The sequence below is a fragment of the Ipomoea triloba genome, chromosome 2 (genome assembly GCF_003576645.1).
Source record: "Ipomoea triloba cultivar NCNSP0323 chromosome 2, ASM357664v1".
NCBI classification, from domain to species: Eukaryota; Viridiplantae; Streptophyta; class Magnoliopsida; order Solanales; family Convolvulaceae; genus Ipomoea; species Ipomoea triloba.
In genome coordinates this window covers 12452849-12460131 of record NC_044917.1, presented here as the reverse complement: position 1 = coordinate 12460131, position 7283 = coordinate 12452849, and the positions used below count along the sequence as shown (strand labels likewise).

The window sequence follows — 7283 nt, the reverse complement described above, 5'->3', positions numbered from 1 at the left end:
TTACAAAGTTGGCATTGAACATCAAAGCATCGAGAACAATCGGCCGACACATGACCAAAACGTAACTATAACAAATGAAACACGATTTTCTAAAGCGTAGAAAACAATTGGATGCCAAAGACCCTGTGGTCAAGTAGCACATGGTGTCCCGATTAACACTCTCACATAGATGATGGGGGTGGGTTTGAGCCTTAGTGGAGGCAACTGTTGACTCGTTGTGCTTCAGTAGGTTGAGAAAGTAGCTATGAACAGATACTACAATTGGATGTCACGTGACCGAAGTCAGAACAAAGTTGACACTTAATATCGGTGGTACGGACAGATGACAAGAATAAAAGTTGACACTTAATATTAAATCCATGTTTGCTACCGCCTTGTTGCATCATTTCAGCGGCACGGACAACGACGAGATAAAGCCACGTTTGCTACCGCCTTGTTGCATCATTTCAGCGGCACAGACAACGACGAGATTGTTGCTTTATTTCAGCGGCACGGACAACGACACGACGGTGGTACGGACAGATGACAAGAATAATTATTTAGCTAACTGATACCAGATAAGAAAACATTTCAGCGGCACGGACAACGACGAGACTTTACTAGCTATATAGGTGATGGAAGATGGGACAAGAATGTATATTTATAACTTATGCCATTAAGATGAAAATTATTTGTGAATTTGAGAGGTTAGTTTTGGAATTTGAGCTCACAAATCTATGAAAATTTCATTTAAATCTATGAAATGATGGACAACAGACAATTTACAACGTAGATAATATTATTAAAATAGGCTAGTGGGCACGTGCAGGTGCAGGCGTGCAACTCACGCGCTTGTTGGACATTGCCGGTTTGCAAGAAGTACACCAAGTAAGACTGCTTGGTTGTTTTTATATCGTGTGGACCCCACACAAAATCCATCTACTGCAAGTACCGTTCCCCACACAATGCACAAAGTTTCACGGCCTTATCGCCGAACAAAAATGCTTCCCTTCTGCCCACATCCCCCTTCACTGGTTTGGTTTGGATGGTCAAGTCATCCATAATCCCTTAAGGCATATAAATATATTGGGAGAATAAACCCAAAAAAGGGAATTTGAATTGGTTTCCTATTACACAATTTTGGAATTGGTTTCACATGCTGCCGCCTCACAATTCATAATCCCTATTAACATATATATATATATATATATATATATATATATATATATATATATATAATATAATAATAATTAGGGCTTAAGCGGAATTCCCAAAAAAATGTAGTGGATAAAAAAAAGTTTGGTTCAAACATGAGTTATTTACCACATAGGAGGGAAACCTAACCCAACAGATAAATGGTCTAACAATGAAGAGAGGGAGTAGAGAGAATGAAAAAAAAAAGAAAAAATGAAATTGGCAGCCACTCTAATGCAGTAGGCGCGTGCGGCTCACGTGCTTGCTGGACATTGTCGGCATGCAAGAAGTACACTAACTAAGACTTTTTTTTTTTTTTATCGTGTGGACTGTGCGGCTCACGTGCTTGCTGGACATTGTCGACATGCAAGAAGTCCACTAACTAAGACTCTTTTTTTTTGCGAGAAGTACACTAACTAAGACTTTTTTTTTATCGTGTGGACCGTGCGGCTCACGTGCTTGCTGGACATTGTCAGCATGCAAGAAGTACACTAACTAAGACTTCTTTTTTTGCGAGAAGTACACTAACTAAGACTTTTTTTTTATCGTGTGGACCGTGCGGCTCACGTGCTTGCTGGACATTATCGGCATGCAAGAAGTACACTAACTAAGACTCTTTTTTTCTTTTGTGAGAAGTACACTAACTAAGACTTTTTTTTTTTATCGTGTGGACCCCACAATAAATCTATCTTTTGCCAGCATGGTTTCCTACTGTTAAAAAATTATATAAAAAAAAATCATCTTATGCAAGCACCATTTTCCCTCTCTTAAAAAAATTATTATATAAAAAAATTCATCCAAATACCAAATTCATAAGAAAATTAGAAATTCATTCTAGAAGACCAAATTTCAAATTTAAGAATTCACGTGCAAAATAAATAATTAAACAAAATGAAACAAATAGAGAATTAAGTTAAAAGTATCAAAGCAAATAAAGTCTCAAGTTGGAAACTTTAATTGAATCTGTTAAGAAGAAAAAGTGAAAAGTATATATATTTGAATTTCAAAATTGTGCGGGTACAGATCTCTATCTAGAAAATCCTCTATCTAGAAAATCCTCTGATTCTTCACTTGCTTTACTTGACTTGAAACTTTAACTGAAGGGCCTCCGGAATGCAGCTTTGTTCTTCAAAGAAGGGCTTTGTTGCTTGATCTTCGTTGAAAGGCTTCCGGACTCAAATGGCTTGATCTTCAAGTTCGCTTTAACTTAGCTTGAACACTTGAATATTTGGTCTTCAATCAACTTTAGCTTGGCTTGATTTCTTCAATTCAGAGCTTCTTCAGTTCTTCAATTCCTCAAGTGTGTCCTTTAGAATGAATGAAGGGCTCTATTTATAGGGGGAATATGAGAGACTTTTGATGGGCTTCAAACTCTTCAATATTATCCTTATATTATCAATTAATATTTAGGATAAAATGAGTATTTATCTAGAATGTATTTAGCCACCATTGCATCCAAATTCATAATCTTATCACATATTCAAATTAAATAATTAATTTAAATATATGAATATCTTATCACATACTTAAATTAAATAATTAATTTAAATATATAAATATTTCCTGACGGGCCAAATATGGATCAGTCCATCTTTATAATTTGAGTCCATCGGCCATTAATTATATTCAATTTGGGCAATTGGGCCAATTTAATTGGACAATTTAATTAGTCCAAATAAATCAATAATCAGCCCAATTACATAAAAAATGAAGCCCATAACATACGAATCAGCCCATTTGTCGGCTTCAAATTTTCTGTGTCTACAGAATCATAAACAAATTAAACAAAATCAGTAAAAAAGAGTTTAATTAAATAAAAATGATAATTTATTAAATTCATATAAAAAATAAGGTACGTTGTATTAGATTCGTTGACTACGACGATAGAGGAATGAGGTGAATAGAAACTAGCTAACTTTGATATGAGCTATAATAGTATAAGAGATAGGACATATATATTAGATTGAGGTTAGAGATTTAAAAGCTAACGCACACCAGCTTGTAGTGATTGGACTTGGAAGGATCAAAAGCTATGGCCTACTAACAGATTTGCTCTTCTCACTCTGTAGTTGTGGAATACGCCTGCGTTGATTGGTGGTGGGGTTGTACACATAATATTCGGTTTTGGTAAACAAATCACTCTCATCTGATAACCCTATGCAAGTCTTAAAAAGTGGGATGAAAAATACAATATCATGAGTGGGAGAGAAATTTTGTTACTTTTTTATTTTTATCATTTTTAATAATTTAAATAATAACATCATTAACTAAAAATAATAATTCTTTAATATGTGAAATGTAGACTCTCATTTAAAAGTGAGTTAAAATTGTAAAGATGTAAAAAATAGTACTCAAATTGATTTGAAAGTAAGACCAATACTACTTTTCAAAGTGAAAGAGTATTGTTGGAATAAGGATAAACTTATATCTAAAGAAGGCATGTATACATGGGTGGGTTTGCCTCAGAGGTAGTGACAATTTTAAGTATCATCATCCTTGATCTGATAATACGTGCAATATGAATGCATCATAGGCAAACAATTGGGTGGGGGGGCTAACAAGCCATATAATAACATCAATTAAATATATGTTATTAAATACTTGGCATATTCACAATTCTGTTTCATAAAAATGCTCATAGAGAGAGTATACCATGATTAAAAGAAATGGAATACTTTTGCTGCAAGCTAATTTTTCATAATGAAACCATAGCAAAAATGCAAAATGATGAGATCTCAAATTACAATAGTGGCAACAGAAATTAGAAAGAGCCCATCAAACAATTTAAGAGATGTGAATTAATCTGTGCATCAGAGAGATTCCCATCTGACAAATCATCATTCTCTTTGGAGTGCTGATGTCCCTGTCTGTTCATCTTCATATGCACAGATTACATTCACCAGAAATGCAAACAACATTCAAAACCATAGCGGAGAAAAGCTTCATAATCAACAGAACAAATCATGTTTTAAACACTAACTAGCATACGCGAGAACAACAAGAATACAATTCCACGATAAAGGCCAAGAACATATTATCAGAAAAACCAACCAGTGAATTACGCCTTAAATACCTCAGATTTAGGTTCTTTTCAGAGTGAGATACTCAAAGTATATTTAACGCCATCATAGGCAAAAGGCATAACACTACATAGCAAAAAATTATACAACAAAAAGAGTAGAGTAAAACATAATTCAATCAAATTTTAACCAATGCATCAGAGATTCTGATTTCCTTTGAAGACACTTTCATCTTTCTCCTTCCCGGAAGGAGTTAGATTAATCTAAAACATCATCATCTGCAAACCTAAACACCCATATATTACGGGTAGGGAATTTTGATGATTGAAAATCATTGAGAAACTAAAAACAAAAAAGATAAATAGATTAAATAGATCACAAGAAAGAGGGAGACTTCGAAGGACTATAACAAGCGGGCTTATGATTTGGTGTTCAATTAGATGGTTCTGGTGAACAATATATACAAGACTGCAGAGTATCCAGAGGGTTCGAAGCTAGGGTTTAGCCGTCTAGGCCCTAGGGGATAATAACACAATTTGTTACTCATCCAGTCACCCCTGTAGTTTACAATATTTCCAATGCTACCCCTAATTGGCTAATTGTTTTGTTTTCTGAACATAAATTGACGGTAAAGTATACAATCGACGTTGGATTTTGGTTCAAAAATAATTTTCAAATTTAATAATTGTAGTTAATGATTTTTGTACGTGAAATAAATTACAAGTATATAATACGTTTGCAATTTACATATGATGTATATGCAATTAAAATTGCACATTTTAGTATTTTTATACTAATCATACACTAGAGTTAAATAATATGCATTCTGAATATGGTTTATGCAAAAACTTGTCAACTTCAATGAAATAAAAGAAGCACGCTTTGGCTTTCATGTAATTCTAGACATTTTATTTGTGTTAGATTTTTATAGTTTTGAACTAAGGGTGTAAATGAATCGAGTCTCTCAATTAAAGCTTGACTTCAGTTCAATAAAGTTTAAATTTGAGTCAACTCAAACCGCCTTGTTACAGTACATCAATACCAAATCTTAAATTTATGACTCGTCAAGCCGCTCAAATCAACTCCTTGTTACAATACGTCAATACCGAACCAAACTCAAACAGTCAAACTTAAAATATTTTAAACTAACCCTTTAACGATTAAAAATTAAAATTCAACCTTCAAATTCATAATTCTTAAAATCTAAATTTCTAAATCCTAAGTTCCTAACCTTAACCTAAACCTAAAATCCCTAAATCCCTAAAATATCTCAGATTGTAGAATCCAGCAGAACAGCAAGGCCACCGGCGAGGGCGCTAGTAGCAGTCAAGACCGACGACGACGACGACAACGGTATGTCTTCTTCATTGAAATCTATGAAACGCTGCCTGCCTTCGTCCCTCCCTCACTCCATCGATTTTCTTTCTCTGTAGTCTGTGCTTGTACGCAGTACTCCCTCCCTAATTGGCTCACTCCGTCGTCTATTTTCTTTATCATTTTTCTGTATTGGAATTTGGAATGGTGTGTGGTGGAGCAATGGGGTACATCTTTATCTTTGTTTTTTTTGTGCTAGTGGAGTTCTTCTTTTTCAAAATTCAGAAAGGAACAAGAACATTTGTAATGTTTATGGTGCTAGTGGAGTTTCACATGCTTACTATTTGTTTTGTTTTGTTTTGTTTTGTTTTTGAAAGAAAGAAAACTATATTAATAAATTCAAAAACTATATTTTTGGGTGATCCTCTGGAGTGCTTTGTGGACAAGGATAGATGGTTCAGTAAATGATGCTTCATGTTATGTATGATATGTGATTTTGACACTCTTCTTTAAATACCCAAACTGAGATCATGGGATTGTGATATTCATGTTGAATATCTAGCTTTGTAGTACTATTTTCATTATTGTTTTGCTCAGTTTGCTGTCAAATGAATTGATGCATTACTGCATTTGTTTTATTTTAGTTAGTGTAGTTAAAGTATGAAACAATTGAGGTATGAAATAGGTTTATTAGTTAGTGTACTTACTCTTCATATGGTTTTTTTTTATTAATATATTATGGTTGTTGAGGTATGATTATGTTGTGCTCACTGGTTTCGTACTTTCATCATTGTTTTTCATTAGTTATGTTCATAGAGAATTCATCTATTATTTTGATGAAAGTAAGTTAAGTTTCAATTATGTCGATTAGTTTTATACTTGAATTCCTAAACATGATTGTTAAGATGATATTGGACATTTGGACCCATTCCCTATTGCTACCAAAATTTAGCTATGAATCTTGAAATGTACAAGGACCACTATTGTTGTAGTTGATGTCAACTTATTTGGAGTGCTTTAAACTTTGAATATTTGAAGTTTTGACTTTGAACTTTTTTTTTTTTTTCTTTTGTTTGTTTTAAGTTTTTATGGTTTGAACATAAGTTTTATATTTTACTTTGGTCTTTAAATTTTATCAAGTTTTTATTATTTATGTATGGACAGTGGATACAACGATTTATATTAAAGCATGAAGTTAAATAGATCGAACTCGAGCTTGGAAGTTCAAGCATATTTACTCGAACTCAAGCTCGAGCTATATAAAAATTTGGCAAGCCTAGCTCGAGCTCCAATTTTAAGGCTCGAGCTCGAGCCATCATATTTTTATTGAGCTTGAGCTTGAGCTTGGCTCGGCTTGTTTACAAGCCTATTTTGAACTTGTGGTTATGTACTTGTGTTGTAATGTAGTTGATATGTTTCAGTACTTTGACTACGCGTCACAGGTCTGTGGTTGACAGATGAAGAGGATTTACCTATGGTGGCTGATAACAGTGAGAGAGGGAGAGAGAAGTTGGTGGAAGAAACTTCCTTTTGATTTTATTCAATTCCAACTTACCAAGACAATCTAATATTCTCCCTATATATAGGAGTTAAAAGCTTAAGACATAAGGAAACACTATTCTAAAATATGCTTACCTAAAGTAAAATAGGCAACTACTAATAAACTAGGAAATAAGATAACTAAGTATATTGGTACCTAAAGTAAAATAGGCAACTACTAATAAACTAGGAAATAAGATAACTAAGTATATTGGTAGCAGAATCTGTATTGTATCA

General features: G+C 33.6%; 1 long non-coding RNA gene and 3 other non-coding genes across 4 annotated transcripts in view; 1 reads left to right on the top strand and 3 right to left on the bottom strand.

The window, feature by feature from the left end:
* Positions 1-3631: 3631 nt before the first annotated feature.
* On the bottom strand, positions 3632-3709 carry LOC116011525. Its single transcript, XR_004097075.1, has one exon. It is a non-coding gene; the product is annotated as a small nucleolar RNA snoR122 (small nucleolar RNA).
* A 268-nt stretch (positions 3710-3977) lies between these two features.
* On the bottom strand, positions 3978-4061 carry LOC116011508. The gene has a single exon (XR_004097059.1). It is a non-coding gene; the product is annotated as a small nucleolar RNA R44/J54/Z268 family (small nucleolar RNA).
* A 178-nt stretch (positions 4062-4239) lies between these two features.
* LOC116011504 lies at positions 4240-4311 on the bottom strand. The gene has a single exon (XR_004097055.1). It is a non-coding gene; the product is annotated as a small nucleolar RNA Z267 (small nucleolar RNA).
* Positions 4312-5294: 983 nt separating this feature from the next.
* The window catches only part of LOC116009366, a 4380-nt gene continuing 2391 nt past the window's right edge, over positions 5295-7283 (top strand). Inside the window, exon 1 of the long non-coding RNA XR_004096639.1 lies at positions 5295-5546. This is a non-coding gene — a long non-coding RNA (uncharacterized LOC116009366). The remainder of the gene's footprint in view (positions 5547-7283) is intronic.